This window comes from Saccopteryx bilineata, chromosome 5, assembly GCF_036850765.1.
Source record: "Saccopteryx bilineata isolate mSacBil1 chromosome 5, mSacBil1_pri_phased_curated, whole genome shotgun sequence".
NCBI lineage: Eukaryota > Metazoa > Chordata > Mammalia > Chiroptera > Emballonuridae > Saccopteryx > Saccopteryx bilineata.
Window position 1 is genome coordinate 248,105,412 of NC_089494.1, and position 18,178 is coordinate 248,123,589.

Below are 18,178 nucleotides of genomic sequence, written 5' to 3' on the forward strand. Positions count from 1 at the left end.
AAGACAGAATACTTTTATACCTACTCTTAAAATAGAGGATCTGTAATAGTACACTATAGTCTACTCAAAATTAAAAAATTATAGCTTATGAATATTTAACATCTAGGGTTTTAATCTTTATGAATACTTAACATCTATTTTTCTAATAAAAACAATACTCAGATTTCGTAAGTCCATTCCCTTAATATTCTACCCAATATATACAGCATCTGCACCTAATGACTAAAAACCCAGTCACATCCATAAAAAAATTTTTGATTGTCTTCTTCTTTGGATTGCTGCTTAATCTGAACCTGCATTTGTTGTGCATATTTATAAAAATTATATAAAACTACTATTTCACAAGTGCTTATTAGTGTCTCTTTCATCTTCAAGAGCAAGCTTTTTATTCTACTGATTTTTCATACTGTAATTTTTACCCAAAATAGTAATTTCTCCAACTTATAATGGCTTCAATTACTTTCAGTGTGTCAATCTTTCATCACTTACCTCTCTCTATTAAATTTGAGAGCCTATTTCTTAAGAAGGCATTTCTACTAGAGTATCTTAGAAACATTTTAATCCCACAAAATAAAAATATTGATCATATCTTCCACTTACTACTTCCATTTTGCTCCTTCTCTTTTAGTTTTTAATTCTCATTCATGCATTTACTATCCACCAGATGTTCCAAGTCAGAAACTTCACTTATTCTCAGTTCTACTTTTAACTCTCCTAGGATTCAACCCATTTCTGGGGAGATGGCATTGGTGGCAGTAAATTTTATTATTTTTATAATCTCCCTTATTTCTACATGAAAATAGACCAATCAACTAGCAAAACCAAAATTACCCTTTTTTTTTTTTACCAGGGTGGAGTTTACAAGGTCATTTATCTTATAACAAACAATTCATTAGATCATAGATTTGTTTTGTGTATTACAACTACCAGCCACCCCCATTTTCACACTCCCTTATTCTACTTCTTTCTTAGTTACTACTTTCTAATTTACTGTATGGTTAATTTATTTACTAAGTTTATTGGTATATTGTCTGTTGTGCTACCCTAGAAGTGATGAGCTCCACTGGGGCAGACATCTTTGTCTATTTGTTCACTACCGTATCCTAAGTGCCTAGAGTAGTTACTTTCACAAGTAGGTGCTCAATAAAAGCTTATTAAATAAATGAACTAATTTCTCCCCTTTTCAGTCCATTCTCCAGCGTTTTCTTCCTAAAATGTAAGTCTTTCCAGGCTGTGCTCTACCGCATACACAGGAAGCCTACACTTTTCAACAGAGTGGGCACACGTGGCCTTCCATGTACACCAACTTATCTCTCCCAATCCATCTGCTGCTCCTCCACCAAGCTAACACCATCCTCTTTTCCTGTATCTCCTCCTTATGCATGCCCTGCCCCTTAGTCACAGTGAACTACACTCACTGATTCCCCATCTGTCAAATACATTAGGGTTTTGTTCGTGTTGTTTCCTCAGATGCCAGTGCTCCCTCACCACCTTAGCAAATGCCCAAGAGCTGCCAAGACACCCCTTGAGTATTAGCTGTGTTCCCCACTCCCCACACCCTCACCTGCATAAATAAGTGCGCTCTATTCCTGTTAGAGCACTTACCAGACTCAACTGTCATTTTACTCAACTATTTATCTGACTGTTAGGTTAAAAGGCAGAGACCATGTCTTATTCATTTCTGCATCCCAAGTACCAACTGGGCATTAATTGTTGCTTGTCAGAATTATATTGACCAAATCATGTTACAAACTTTTTAAAAAATTTCTCCCCAAATAAACAAGGAACTTTATAAAAATTATTTTTAATTAAAGAGACTGCTTTCCAGTCTGTTATTCCTAGGATTTTAAAAGCTGCAATACCCTGCTCATTATTCAAAATGGCAAAGGAAATAGGTTTTCTTTCATTGAGCCTGTCATTAAAAATGACTCAGAGGTAGCAAAATTTAAAGAACTTCAAGGGAGAAATTGGTTATTGCTTCTACATATTTTCCATTCTTCAGAGTTGTTATACTTCCTAGATAGATTTTTTTTATATCAAAGACAAACCACACCAACTAATCATCTCAGCTAATTATAAAAATCTAGAGAAATCTTAAAATCAAGAACAGGACAGTGACAGGAGGACAGGGACAGCAGTTCCAAAACACGTTTTAGCAGCATAACCCTTTTTTCAAATGAAATCTGAGCTCTAGTAGGAACCCTACTGTACAAAACACACTGAAAATGATATTTCTAGACAAGGAGAACAATGAGTCTCTTCTCAGTGAGTAAGGTATGATTAACATTAAAAAGATACAGCTTTATTCTGATATAGCCTCAGTATACAATTTCTTTTGTATTTTATTTTGGTTGCTCAGTATAAAGAAAAATCCTGTCACAGAGGTAAGTGTTCTTTAATTGCATTTATGGGGGTGACGCTGGTTACTAAAATTCCATAGGTTTCCGGTGTACCATTCCATTATACATCATCTGTACACTGTACCATGTGTTCACAACCCCAAATCAGGTCTCCTTCCTTCCCCGTTTAACCCCCCTTTCCCTCTTCTGCCTCCCACACTCCCCCTGTAACCACCACACTGTTGTGTCTAGGAACCCAGCCTTCCCGTCACTCTCAGAACTGCTGTGGGAAATCAAAAGAGAAGTGGTCAGGGCCCTGGCTGGTTGGCTCAGTGGTAGAGCGTCGGCCTAGTGTGCAGGAGTCCAGAGTTCGATTCCCGGCCAGGGCACACAGGAGAAGCACCCATCTGCTTCTCCACCCCTCCCCCTCTCCTTTCTCTCTGTCTCTCTCTTCCCCTCCCGCAGCCAAGGCTCCATTGGAGCAAAGTTTGCCTGGGCACTGAGGATGGTTCTGTGGCCTCTGCCTCAGGCGCTAGAATGGCTCTGGTTGCAACAGAGCAATGCCCCAAGATGGGCATAGCATCGCCCCCTGGTGGGCATGCCGGGTGGATCCCGGTCGGGCGCATGTGGGAGTCTGTCTGACTGCCTCCCCATTTCCAACCTCAGAAAAATACAAAAAAAAAAAAAAAGTAAAAGAGAAGTGGTCAGAAATTTGTATTCTGAAGACAAATCCACTAAACTTATTTATCATAAATACAAAAACCAGACAGAGTGCTTCTGATATTTGTAACTGCTAAAACTCTGCATACCACGCGTTACCACCACATGACACATAGCTGGCTCACTGGTCCCTCATCTCAGCAGTACGCTGTGATGGGAGTCCATGCTGAGCAGACGCACCTGCACTCTGTGTGGCCAACGACAGCACCGCATACCCCTGCAGTAACATCCTCACTTGTACAAAGTACCATGAAGAGATGTGCACAAGCCCAGACATGGTCAAAGACCAGTGCAGAATTACATCCTTCCTCATCAACGATACATTTCTAAGTGTTCCAATCATACCATGAAATATGGAAGCCCTGGCTGGGTAGCTCAGTCAGTTAGAGCGTTGACCCGATACACCAAGGTTGTGGGTTGGATCCCCAGTCAGGACACATACGAGACTCAATCAGTGAATGCATAAATAAGTGGAACAGCAAATCAATGTTTGTCTCTCTCTCTCTCTCTCTCTCTCTCTCAAATCAATACATTAAAAAAATTATTTAAAGCTATATGGCAGAAGCAGGATTCCCCCCCCCCAAGATTTAGCCAGAAATAAGTTAATCAGGAAGCACTGAATACTTCACTGTAACAATGCATTTGAAAGAATGTGTTTCTTAATATAATTTTAAATCAAGTATTTTTAAATAACTAGAACATTTTCAGGGCCCCTGATTTAACAGAGCATAGTTTAAAAACTTGGGACTAAATAAGCGTGGGATTTCTCCTTGGAAGACCTGGAATCCTCTCTCAGCCAAGTCATTTAACCCCTCTGTATCTTAATTTTTTTCCTTTATACGGTAACTAATAACTGAACGAGGTTATTTTGAGACTCAAACAGAAAATTTCTCAAAGCTATTTTTAGGCTGATAAATCCAATGAAAGTTAAAGTTATATTATAAAATATAAGACATACACAGATGGCAATAGACATGTGTAAAAAACAGGCAGGGAAGGAGTGAATGGAAGTAGAGATCTTTAAAATATCTACAACAAAAGTTAAACCTTATTCTGAACAAACTGCCTCTAGCTTACTATAAGAGCTGGCAAAGAACAGGATCAGAAATATGATCTACCGAGAGCATGCAATATATTCCTCGTCATAGCCCGGTATACAGCCATCCTTCACCAGGTTATTTATGTTGACATTTCTGACCTCCTCCACCACATGCCTTTTTAACACACAGGACCATCTTCACCCCTGCCCACTCTGACACACACGTAAACATACACACACACACACACACACACACACACCCCAATCTTTTCAATTTCTTTCCACCTTCACCAGAGCAGTCTTAATCTAAAGCATGGCCAAAGCATTGGCATTCTTAAATCTCTAAATTTAGCAATAACAGGAGACTAGAGTAGCAAAGTGGCTAAAGTCACAGGTGGGTCAACGAAGCTGAGCGGATACTGAGGCTAAATACTCCGTGAAGCACAAACCAGGGTATACGGAGGTCTACAAAGAAGGGTCCAAGGGGTCCTTTAATTCCCTCTAGAGAGGCCCCATCCTCTCCACTTCTTACTAGGCCACTATCCTAATCTTGGGCTTTATTTTTATGTGTCTAAAGAATCACAGAATTGCAGGGTTAGAAGGCCCTATGGGGTTCTTGTAAGTCAACTATTTACTGACTGCCTCTCCAAGTGGTTTTCTAGCTCTAACTTAGAGGCTCTAAGCTACCTTTCCAGCTTACAAACTCACCCAGTGATTTTCAACCTTTGTTTCTCAGCACTCATAAACTAATTACTAAAGAAAAAGGGGCCCTGACCTCTTCTCCCTTAGTAACTAATTTATTTGTACCATGAGATGAAAAATGGTTGTATTTAGTCAGGGGTACTGACCTTAGTAATTAGTGTGTTTGTGCCATGGAAAAAAAAGGTTGAAAATTAGATAATTCCATCTTTGAACTATTCTGTAAGAAAGTTCTTTATTATGAGCTAAAATTGACTTCCCTTAAAATTGGTCACCATCACCCAGCCCCGCCCCAAGGTCACAGAAATAAGCCTGATTCCTTCCCCGTGAGCCACCTACAAATATCAATGATAGCTATTATGTCTTTCCTACAAGCTTCTCTTCTCGAGGTCTCACACATTTCCAGGCTCTCCAAGTTCTCTTCATCTGACTGATGCCTCTTACCGCTCTGGCCACTCCTCTCTGAGCAAAGCCAGGTCCCACCTGTCCTCCTACTGAAGTCACTTCCTCACTGATCTCTCCGCTTCACTCATTCCACTACCTCCGAGGCTCAAACTTTTAAGTCTCAGGATCCTCTTTAACATTATGAAGAATCTAAGAGTGCTTTTGTTTATGTGGACTTACATCCATTGATATCTACAGCAGCAGAAATGAACCCTTTGAGTAATACAAACGTTCGTGTATGTCCTCTTGCCTCCTGACCATCCAGAGTACAACTGTACAAAAGTTTTTATTTTAAAAATGTGTAAGGCAACATTAAAAAAAAGGCAAAGCTATGTTCTTCTTGTTTCCATAAAGTGGTTATCAAACAAACATAATTTTAAGTTAATAAAACTGGAACTGGAACTAATTGCAGTTTTTGAAAAAAAAACAAAAACAAAACTCACTCCCAGGGGTCAGCGAGCATGAAAAAAACACCTCACTACTTAAAGGGTTAAAACAGAAAAATGAAATGTTTGCTTATTTGGCAGTTCCTCAAAAAAATTTGAATTACCATATGATTCAGTAATTCCAAAAGAACTGAAAGCAGGGCCTTGACCAGCTATCTGTACACTCAAGTTCACAGTAGCATATTCACAACAGCTAAAATATGGAAGTACCCAAGTGTCCACATTAATGAGTGGATAAACAAAACCAGTATGTACATACAACAGAATACTCGTCAGCCTTTAAAAAGGATGAAAATTCTGACACATCTAAAATATTGATTAACCCGAGGACAAAGTAAGTGGAATAAGCCAGTCAAAGAAAAACAAATATAGCAGGTTATTGAAAAATATCAATTCTTTATAACATTGATGAGATGCCACAGGAACTTAACTCTTGGTTATGTCAATTAGCCCAAAACTGGCTTCATTATATGTCATTTCACTTAAAGTCACAGAACCTAATCCATGAGGTCAAGCAAGGACTTATACCATACAATTTCGCTTATAATAGGATACTTAAAATAGTCAAATTCATAGAGCAGAAAGGTGATGTCAGGGCCTGTGGGGATGGGGAAACCAAAAGTTACTTAATGGGCACAGACTTTCAGCCTGGGATGATGAAAAATTCCTGGAGATGGATGGTGGTGAAAGTTGCAAAATGATGTGAATGTACTTTATGCCACTGAATTGTACACTAAAAAAAATGGTTAAAATGGAGAATCTTATGTATATCTTACCACAATAAAAATTATTCATCTCTTTAAAAATAATAACATAAACTGACCAGGCAGTGGGGCAATGGATACAGTGTTGGACTGGGATACAGAGGACCCAGGTTCGAGCCCCAAGGTCCCCGGTTTGAGCACGGGCTCATCAGCTTGAGCGCCTGGTTGCTGGATTGAGCATGGGATCCTAGATATGACCCCATGGTCGCTGGCTTGAAGCCCAAGGTCACTGGCTTGAGCCCAAGGTTGCTGGCTTGAGCAAGAGGCCACTCACTCTGCTGGAGTCCCTGGTCGGGGTGCATATGAGAAAGCAATCAATGAACAACTAAGATGCCACAACGAAGAATTGATGCTTCTCATCTCTCTCCCTTCCTGCCTGTCTGTTCTTATCTGTCCCTCTCTCTGTCGTTAGCTCTCTCACTAAAAAAAAATAAATAAATAAACTCATCCATTATTTATCAAGATAAATATTTTTACTTAAAATAACTGTATTTTCAGATACAAAACTTAATGAGATAAAGAGGCACTGTCTTACATTTTTGCAAATCTGATGTTTGCTTAATAAAAGGTAGCTGGATTCGTCAATCTGCTGTAATATTCCATTTGTGGTACGATGCTGTCTTGATTGATTATGTGAAAAAAATCAGTGTCACATATACGTAAGTGGAAAAGGGAAAGATATTGTAATATCCTTGTCTAATAATGCTTATATTCTACTTTAACATACGACAAAATTTGACAAGGGTAGTTTCCTAAAGATTAATTGTATTGTTGAATCTGAATATCAATACATTTTTAATATTTTATTACATAAACATGTATTGATCTATCTTACACTCTGAATCAATTTTTTATCTATACATGGTCTTGCAACATTAAGCATTGATTATTTCAAATATATAATATTAAGAGATGCAGTGTAGACATTTCATTAAAAATATCAAAAAGTAATATTCTTTAACATCACCATCAATATCAAAAAGTCATTAAGGGCCCTGGCCGATTGGCTCAGCGGTAGAGCGTCAGCTTGGCGTGCGGGGGACCCGGGTTTGATTCCCGGCCAGGGCACACAGGAGAAGCGCCCATTTGCTTCTCCACCCCCCCCCCCTCCTTCCTCTCTGTCTCTCTCTTCCCCTCCCGCAGCCGAGGCTCCATTGGAGCAAAGATGGTCCGGGCGCTGGGGATGGCTCCTTGGCCTCTGCCCCAGGCGCTGGAGTGGCTCTGGTCACAGCAGAGCGATGCCCCGGAGGGGCAGAGCGTCGCCCCTGGTGGGCATGCCGGGTGGATCCCGGTGGGGCGCATGCGGGGGTCTGTCTGACTGTCTCTCCCCATTTCCAGCTTCAGAAAAATACAAAAAAAAAAAGTCATTAAGTATTGGAAGCCATCAAATTCATAATGGTGGACACAGTGTTACAGAATCTAATTTTGATTTCAGGGTTGAATTTTATCATTGGCAACACATAATCGTTTTCCTTGAAGTGAGGCTCATTTTGCTTGTTAGATAAACACCTACCAAATACCTAAGTTTACAATAGTTTATCAATCACTATCTTAAGTATAAATGGTGTTTCTTTTTTTGTATTTTTCTGAAGCCGGAAACAGGGAGGCAGTCAGACAGACTCCCGCATGTGCCCGACTGGGATCCACTTGGCATGCTCACCAGGAGGCGATGCTCTGCCCCTCTGGGGCGTCGCTCTGCTGTAATCAGAGCCATTTTAGCACCTGAGGCAGAGGCCACAGAGCCATCCTCAGCGCCCGGGCCAACTTTGCTCCAATGGAGCCTTGGCTGCGGGAGGGGAAGAGAGAGACAGAGAGGAAGGAGAGGGGGAGGGGTGGAGAAGCAGATGGGCGCTTCTCCTGTGTGCCCTGGCCGGGAATCAAACCCGGGACTCCTGCACGCCAGGCCGACACTCTACCACTGAGCCAACGGGCCAGGGCTAAATGATGTTTCATTAAAAAAAAAAAAAAAAAAAAAAAGCAGTTCCGCTTGTAACTCAACCGATTAATTGCAGGAATGCTTTTCTTTTGATCATCATCTTATTTCAATATACAGCAGAAATGCTTAATGCATATATTCCATTTCCTCAAACAGAATATTAAAAAGATGTTTTCAAGAAATTAGATTTAATATAATTAATAACTTTGCTGTTTCATCAAGGAAACTCGAGTAAAACTGGCTCTTTGTCACTGTAAATGACAGTACAGCTCCTACTAGTACAGTTTGGAACCAGTTCTCGGATTTCCGCTAAGACACCAGCAGTTAAACCCACTACCATTGCTTTTTACCATCAGCACAAATGTCAGCACAGTGAAATTTTCTTTTCCTTGTATTATACATTATTTACTTTTATGGTTTCATATAAAATAGTTTTAACCTGAAAGGGTATTATAGACCAGCAGAGATCCACAGATCATACTTTGAGAATCACTGCACTACATACACTACAGGCTTCTTGAGGACAAGTATCTGTCATCTCTGTACTCCAAGACCCGGCACAATAGCTCTCACGTGGTAATAAGTACTTCGTAAACAAGTTTCCAATGAATGCATCTGCACTACAGATTTCTGAGGCTACACCTGCAAACCCCACGGGGAACACAGAGCAAGTAAGACCATGCATGCCCTTGCTTTCTGGAATGCTTAGTCTGAAAAAGAAAACAGCCAATAAAAAAAACCAACTAATTCTACTATAAGAAAGGAAATGTTACAACAGAAGTATCGTCCATATAGAAAGGAACAATTAATTCTAATTGAGGAAACTGGGAAAAGGGAGCAAAGGAGGACAGGCTGAGTGGACAGACTGAGCATGCTCCTGCGCACTGCGAGCTGGTGCAAGGGCAGAAGTTCCAACAGAATGTGGGGAGGAGTACGGGAGAATGAAGCGGGCCCCTCTCCTCCATCCTGTCTGTCCTGACCACCAGTGTCAGACGCGTGTTCCTAAAAACCACCTTCATGTCTTCACCCTTCTCAGAATACCTCAGTGACCCCACTCGCTGCCTGTAGATTAAAGGCAAGTTCATCCTGGCATTCATAATCCTCTAAACATCTATTCCCACCCAGCCTGGATAATTTCTCCCTTGATGTCCTACAACAGAAACCTTCAGCCTTATCGCCGTTCCCCATTGGGAATTCACTCCGCTCTCCCACCTTGGGTACCACTCAGGGCTTCTCCATCCCCTGTCGTTTCCTGTCAGTATGTTTATACCTTAGTACAGGACATGACTACTCATTTGCATTCTTCTTTCAATACTTAACTGAACACTTCTTATGTTCCAGTTGTTGGATATAAGGAGAAAAACAAGACCTCATTGTCCCCCCTCACTCTTGAGGAACGCACCATGTATTGAGAATCTAATGAACAAAATAAACTAACAAGACAGAAACAGACTCATAGATACAGAGAGCAGACTGACAGCTGTCAGAGGGTGGGGGTGGGAGGCTGGCTGAGAAAGGTGAAGGGATTAAGCAGAGAAACAAACTCACAGACACAGACAACAGTAGGATGATTACAGAGGGAAGGGAGAAGGGGGGTATCCGAGGGTGAGGGGGTAAACTGTGGTGGGTGGAGACTTGGCGTGGTGGTGAACACACAGCGCAGTGTACAGATGCTGTGGTATAGAATTGTGCACCTGAAACCTATATAATTTTCTTAACCAATGTTACCCCAATAAATTCAATTTTTAAAAAAAGTTTAATGTATTGTGGAACATAAAACACTAAAAGAGAAGTGTGATTTTAAAAAGGATATGATGCCCTTTCCCACATCAATCCCTATTCTTTTATTATTAACATAATTGTTTTGGACTTTGTCTATTTTCTGTCAAAAGTCCATCATCACCACAGAAGAGAGGCTCCTTAAAACATGTTGAGCTGGGTGTCCCCTTTCTTCCTGATACTTTTGGTTCTTTCTAAAACTGTAGACGAGATCTGTTTCTGTTATCCTAGTCGTCCTGGTAGACAGGCATTGTAGCCAAGGATGAGTTTTAGTTTCAAACTGGAAACGCTGGCTCTGAGCAAGCTGACCATGCCTTACACTCAATCTGTGTTGTATAACTGGAGCCTTGCTCTGGTTTCTCTCGTCTGAACATGGATCCCTCTCTGGCTTCCTTCTGATGACGTCCCTGGGCTGACCCACTTCTCTGTCAGCACTGGCTGTCTATCCCGCCTTGTTTCACATCTTCACACCTTAGCCTCTTTTCATAACATTCCTTATGCCCCAAACAGTCTTCAGTTCACATTCACTAATCAATCTTTTCCCTCTTGTTCAACTTCACCTTACCTAATTCCAGAATCTAATACAACCTTCTCTAAGTAACTCACTGCTGAAATAAAACATGAAGAGATATATGTACGTATACAAAGCAAACCCACAGTTTAATAGGTATCTTATCCCTCAAGTACATGAATTTTATGAAGACAACACATTCCTTATTTTGAAACCCTGTACACTATAACCCGGTTCTTCACTATCTTGCTTTCCAGGATTAAAGAGCATAACAATACCAAGGTAGACATGGGTAAGGGTAATACTACTCCCTGGTTCACACCACACTCGAGTCCCTGAATTATTCATTTAGTTATCAACTGCAGTACCCAGTAAGGAGCTTTCCCTAGTGCCAAATCCCACCCCAGAGAGAGAAAGAGAGAGAGAGAGAGAGAGAGAGAGAGAGAGAGAGAATAATAAGCTCTAATCATGGCACAGATGTTTAAATATCAATATATGTTCAATGTATCCAGGCCTTCCACAAAATATATTTAAAATCCATTTAGTTAAGTCCATTTAATTTTCCTAAAATAAATAAAAATGAAAGTCAGTTTCTTCTCTCCTTTCCATAAACTTTTTTTTTATTTCATTTGTTTGGGGTTTTTTTTGTTTTGTTCTGTTTTGCTTTTTCGAGAGAGGAAAGAGGATTTCTCTCCTTTTTATAATCTCTAAATTCTCTATACATGGTACATATTTCTGGTAATGATGAATACAAAAACAGACTTGAGATACAATCACCTATGTTTTTGGTAAAGAGCCACTAGCAATGAGAGGCTCTGGGGTTTCAGATCTCGGACAATATCCTATCATTTATGATATTTATTCTCTCCCCAAAGCCTATCTTCTTTCAGGCTCCTTCCTCTCACAATTCTATTATTTATAATAACAATCCGAGCAACAAGACTTATTAAATACTTAATGGAATGGAAATAACATTTGAGGTTTTACACAACATCCATTTTAAATACAAATAATGCATGATACAAAGTAATAATGCTGATCTGGTGCTAGGCATTAATTTGGATTTAGGCAATTGTTTCAGTGTCTAGGATGAGTGAGCCAATGCAATTTTAAATGCAGGTTGACTTCATAACAAAGTAACTCAGGAAATTCAGAAATAAAAAGTAGCCCCTTTCTTGAAACACAAAATTTCATGTTATCACACTAATATCTTAAATAATTAAACTTCAGTATATAAAGGGATACATAAAATTGACTCAGTGTTTAATCATTATAAGAAGCACTAGTAGGGGAAAAGTCTAAAATCATTAATATTGGCTTAGAAATGTTCTGTGTGATTTTATCGTTCTAGCACCCTGAGTATACTCACACAGAGTGGAGGCAGTTCAGAGAATGCTGGTGCAGAAACATGACTTCTAGATTAAAATTTAAAGGCTTGGAACAAATAAATAGCCAACTGATTTATAATCAAAGTTGATTGTAAAGTTGCCTTTTAAGAGTTAGCTGATTTCTATTGAATGTCTGAGCTAATAGATACAAACTAAGGCAAAGTTGTTATCATATATTTTTTCTAAGTCCAAGATTGAATTACTTTAAAAATACCTAAAATTATGTTTTTATGAGTCTATAATATTGTAGGTCTGTTACTTTGTTGTCTCAAGAACCAAACTCATGTTTTTAGTATCCCATGTAACCATCTCCTTACCCTGCTTTATCTTTCTATTTTCTTGCTCTACTTTTTTTTTACATCAAGGCAATTAACTGTCAGATGTTATACATACAGATACATAACCCTTTATTTGAAATTCCAAAACCTAAAATGCTTTGGAAAACAAAGTTTTCGTGTAAATGAGTTAGTGCCAAATTTGTCCTGACTTGAACTGATTTGGTGGCAAAATCTGATCTGACCTGAATGACACAAGACTATTTATAGTCGTTATTTATCACACTGAGTGTGAAAACTCACACATTTAAATAAATATAAATATTAATTTGTAGAATTACTGGGTGCCACAAAACCATGGTAAGACTATTAAATAACATACAGAATATGCATAAATAACTGTCCTAAAATTTGAAAAAATCTAAATTCTAAATCATATCTGGCCCCAGTTTTTAGATAATGGATTGTGGTACATTTGTTGCAATTAGCAAACCAATATTGATACATTATTACTAAAGTCCTTACTTTACATAGGGCTTCCCTTTTTGCTTGTATAGTTCTATGGGTTTTGACAAATGTATACTGTCTTGTCCACTATTCCATTGTGTTACAGAATAGCTTCACTGCCCTGTAAATCTTTGGGGCCCCCACTCATTCATTCTTCTCTTCTCTCCTAAGCACCTGGCTACCAATGATTTTTTTTTTTACTGTCACTACAGTTTTGCCTTTAAGAATGTCATATAGTTGGAATCATACAGTATGCAGCTTTTCCAAACTGGTTCCCATCACTTAGTAATGTACATTAAGAAAAAAAAAAAATCTCCTAACAATCTTGCAACAAATAGGAAAAAAAAAGGAGGGAACACTTGCCTATTCATTTTATCAGAGCAGCATAACCTTGATATAAAACTTGTCAAAAACATCACAGAGAAGGAAAATTACAGTCTAATCTTTTCTGTGGACATAGATGCACTTCTTAAACTCTTATTAGCTCTGCTAATACATAGGATGTAGAAAGCCAATTCAAGAAAAGTCACCTCACCCTAGCAAATGAGAAAAAGTGGTATAATCTACAAAATCATTACTGTTGAACCCATCAAAAAAATTGGAGGTGTAAAATAATCCAGTAACCTAAGTTCCAAAGAATAATAAACTCCTCTAAGGACAGAGGAAACTCCAACTACATCACCCTTGATAGAGCACAGGAGAAAAGGAAGCTACCATATGAGGGAGAAAAAAGAATTTAGCTAAAATTTAACTGCTACAGGTTAGATGCGGGCTAGCTTAACTGTTACAGGTTAGATGCGGGCTAGCTTAACTGTTACAGGTTAGATGCGGGCTAGCTTAACTGCTACAGGTTAGATGCGGGCTAGCTTAACTGCTACAGGTTAGATGCGGGCTAGCTTAACTGCTACAGGTTAGATGCGGGCTAGCTTAACTGCTACAGGTTAGATGCGGGCTAGCTTAACTGCTACAGGTTAGATGCGGGCTAGCTTAACTGTTACAGGTTAGATGCGGGCTAGCTTAACTGCTACAGGTTAGATGCGGGCTAGCTTAACTGCTACAGGTTAGATGTGGGCTAGCTTAACTGCTACAGGTTAGATGTGGGCTAGCTTAACTGCTACAGGTTAGATGTGGGCTAGCTTAACTGCTACAGGTTAGATGCGGGCTAGCTTAACTGCTACAGGTTAGATGTGGGCTAGCTTAACTGCTACAGGTTAGATGTGGGCTAGCTTAACTGTTACAGGTTAGATGTGGGCTAGCTTAACTGCTACAGGTTAGATGTGGGCTAGCTTAACTGTTACAGGTTAGATGTGGGCTAGCTTAACTGTTACAGGTTAGATGCGGGCTAGCTTAACTGCTACAGGTTAGATGCGGGCTAGCATGTCCATTTAGAATAAATGGGAGCTCAAAACACAAAGGGATTCACACTCACTCGAATGCTCTTTTCCTGGGTCTCCTCCAGGTGCCCACACAAAGACTGGGGGCAGAGCAGGAACTGCAGAGAGCCCCGTTCTGTGGCACAGGTGTGCCAGAGGGAATATGCTGCCACTGCAGAACAGCATAAAACCATGCCACCTTGCTCAAACTCCTCTCTTGTGTGAAGAGAAGGCCTTAAATCTCTAGGGGACGATTCAGACACCAAACCATTCTGAAGACAAAGCAAAAATTCACTGCTTCTGGGGGCAGGATGCAAAAACCATTTTCCTCATGGAAAGGTAAGATAATTCTTGGGTATTGGATCCAACACCAGTATGAAGCAGAGGTAAGCTAGCACTAGCTTAGGGGCAGGAATCTCTCTTTCACCCCTTATTTGCCACATATAGGTAGACTTTGGTTGCAAAGGGAGGAGAGGAAGGAGCACCGGAATAGATGTACCCCCTACGCCCACGGACTGAGACAGGACCAGGAGAGCAAGAACACCTGTACCCACCCTGAGCTCAGGACTGAGTAATAACAGAGTGCTGCTGAGGAAGGGGTCAGAGCATGGGCGGAGATGAGACTGCCCTCTGTGGCTCCCACAGCAGGGACAGACAGAGTGGAAACCCTGAGAAAACCCCTCCAGGACACCTAGACTCTTTCTAAGCACAGACTTACAGCGGACCACCAAATCCGAAGCCTGTGATATACTGAACCTAGTAACAGTCAGAACAAAACTCCTGACTTTCTTGACTGAAGCCTCCACACTCAGTAAATTCCAGGCCCCAATGACTTTATTAAGAATTCTACCAGACATTTAAAAAGGAAATAATATTAAATCTACACAAATTCTTCCAGGAAATAGGGGAAAAGGGAACACTTCCCTAACTCAATTCATGAGATCAGTATTACCTGACATCAAAACTAGACAAAGATAAAATAAACACAAACCAATATTTTTTATGAAAGTACTCACAACAGTATTTTCAACAGAATATTAGAAAATTGAATCAAGATATATATAAAAACAATAATGTAACCAAGTGGAAATTATTTCAGGAAAACAAAATCAATCAGTATTATGCACCATATTAACATATTAAAAAGAAAAATCACATTAAGAATCTCTATAGATACAAGAAAAACATTTAACAAAATTCAACATGCATTCATAATAAAACTCTCAAAAAAAAAAAAGGAATAGAAAAGTGCTTCTTCAACCTAATAAAAATATCTATACTGGTGGTATTCAACCTTTTTACACTTGGGGACAAGTGAAAATAGGAGAATTACTTTGTGGACCACTAAGGTAGAAATCACCCAGAGCATAAGAAAATTCGACTAAGATCACTGGGTCTATAGTGTTAATACAGCATCTGGGTGGTTAACTCTTTTGCAGACCAGCACAGAATTTCTGGCACATCAGTCCACAGACTGTGGTTGAAAAACACTCAACAATGTACTGGAAGTACTAGCCAGTGTAAGAAGGCAAGAAAAAGAATTAAAAACATACATACTGGAAAGGAAGTAAAACTGTCTTTGTTTACATATGAAATATGCACTTGGAAAAACCTAAGCAATGTATAAAAAAGGTACTATAACTAATAAGTAAGCTTAGTAAGGTCACAGAATACATGGCAAATAGAAAAATATCTATTGTATTTCTTCATACTAACAAGAAACAATTGAAAACTGAAATGAGAAAAAAAAATCAGCATTTATAATAACATCAAAAACATAACAAACTTAGAGGAAATCTTAAACTATGTTCAAGATTTTTTGTAAAACACTGTCAATAGAAAACAAAGATATAAACAATTTTAAAGTATATTCATGGGGCAGAAAATTAAATATTGTTAAGGGATCAATTATCCCCAATTTATCTACAGATTGAACAGAATCCCAGTCCAAATCCCAGCAAGTTTTTTATAGTAATTTACAAGGTGATTGTAAAATTTATATGGCAAAGAACCTATAATAACCAAAATAATTTTGAAAAAGAGGAACAAAGTTGGAGGACTCATTACTGGATTTCAAGACTTACTATAAAGTTACAAAAATCTAGAATGTGGAATTTATTAGTATAGTGATAGACAGATCAACAAAACAGAACAGAGAGCCAGAAATAGTTGTGTGTGTGTGTGTGTGTGTGTGTAAACTAAATTAAATTTCAACAAATGTGCCCAGGAAATTAGCAAACAGGCACCAGAAACAGATGTGGTTTTGAACATTCACATGAAAAAAAGAAAAAAGCTTTACATTGTAACATGTACAAAATTAACCGAAAATGGATCAAAGATCTAAATGTAAAAACTTAAACTATAGGCCCTGACCGGTTTGCTCAGTGGTAGAGCGTCGGCCTGGCGTGCGGGAGTCACAGGTTCGATTCCCACAGGAAAGGTGCCCATCTGCTTCTCCACCCCTCCCCCTTCTCCTTCCTCTCTGTCTCTCTCTTCCCCTCCCGCAGCCAGGGCTCCATTGGAGCAAAGATGGCCTGGGCGCTGAGGATGGCTCTGTGGCCTCTGCCTCAGGCACTAGAACGGCTCTGGATGCAACAGAGCGATGCCCCAGAGAGGTAGAGCATCGCCCCCTGGTGGGCATGCCGGGTGGATCCCGGTCAGGTGCATGCGGGAGTCTGTCTGACTGCCTCCCCATTTCCAGCTTCAGAAAAATGAAAAAACAAACAAACAAAAAAAACTTAAACTATAAAATTTCTAGAACAAAACAAGAAACGATTCTTAGGTAGCACACAAAAAGCACAAATTACAAAAGAAGAAATTGATAAAAATGTACATCATCAAAATTACAATGTTTTACTACTTGAAAGACCCAGCTAAGAAAATGAAAAGTTGGCCCTGTGTCAGTTGGCTCAGCGGTAGAGCGTCGGCCTGGTGTGCGGGGGATCTGGGTTTGATTTCCGGCCAGGGCACATAGGAGAAGCACCCATTTGCTTCTCTACCCCCCCCCTTCCTCTCTGTCTCTCTCTTCCCCTCCCGCAGCCAAGGCTCCATTGGAGCAAAGATGGCCCGGGCGCTGGGGATGGCTCCTTGGCCTCTGCCCCAGGCGCTAGAGTGGCTCTGGTCGTGGCAGAGCGACGCCCTGGAGGGGTTAGAGCGTTGCCCCTGGTGGGCGTGCCGGGTGGATCCCGGTGGGGCGCATGCGGGAGTCTGTCTGACTGTCTCTCCCCGTTTCCAGCTTCAGAAAAATACAAAAAAAAAAAAGAAAAGAAAAGTTAAGTCACAGACTGGGAGAAAATATTTGCAAGATGAATAATCTGATAGAGGACTAGTGTCCTCTATATAAAAAATCCTTACAATTCAACAACAAGAGAACAAACACAATTTTTAAAAATGCGCAAAGGATTTGAACAGACTACTTCACCAAAGAAGATACAAACATGATAAGATACTCGGTATCATGAGTCATCAGGGAAAAGAAATTGAAGTCACAATGGGATATCATTACTCTCCTACCAGAACACTGTAATTAATAAATAAAAATCAATTAATAAAAAACTGACATCAAGTAGTAGCAGGAATGCAGAACAACTGAAACTCTCATAATTGCTGGTGGAAATGCAAAATGCTACAGACACTTTGGAAAGGAGTGACAGGTTCTTACAGAATTAGACATACACTTACTGTACAACTCAGCAATTCTACTCTTAGGTGTTTATTCCAGAGGAAAGAAAAAAAATATTCAAACAAAAACCTATACCAAAATGTATATATCACCTTTACTCATAATCTCCATACTAGGAAACAACACATAACTTTATAATCGAAAATGCCCAGCCACCAATGATAAACAAATTGTTGTCTATCCAAACAATGAAATATTATTCAGCAATAAAAAGGAACAGAATTCATGTGAAAACTAGACTTATTGGGGTGACGACTTCATAAAGCATATAAATAT

At 39.6% G+C, this 18,178-nt stretch overlaps 1 protein-coding gene across 3 annotated transcripts in view; it reads right to left on the bottom strand.

The window, feature by feature from the left end:
• Positions 1–18,178, bottom strand: part of TBC1D19 (TBC1 domain family member 19) — a 132,639-nt gene that overhangs the window by 113,538 nt on the left and 923 nt on the right. The window lies entirely within an intron of this gene.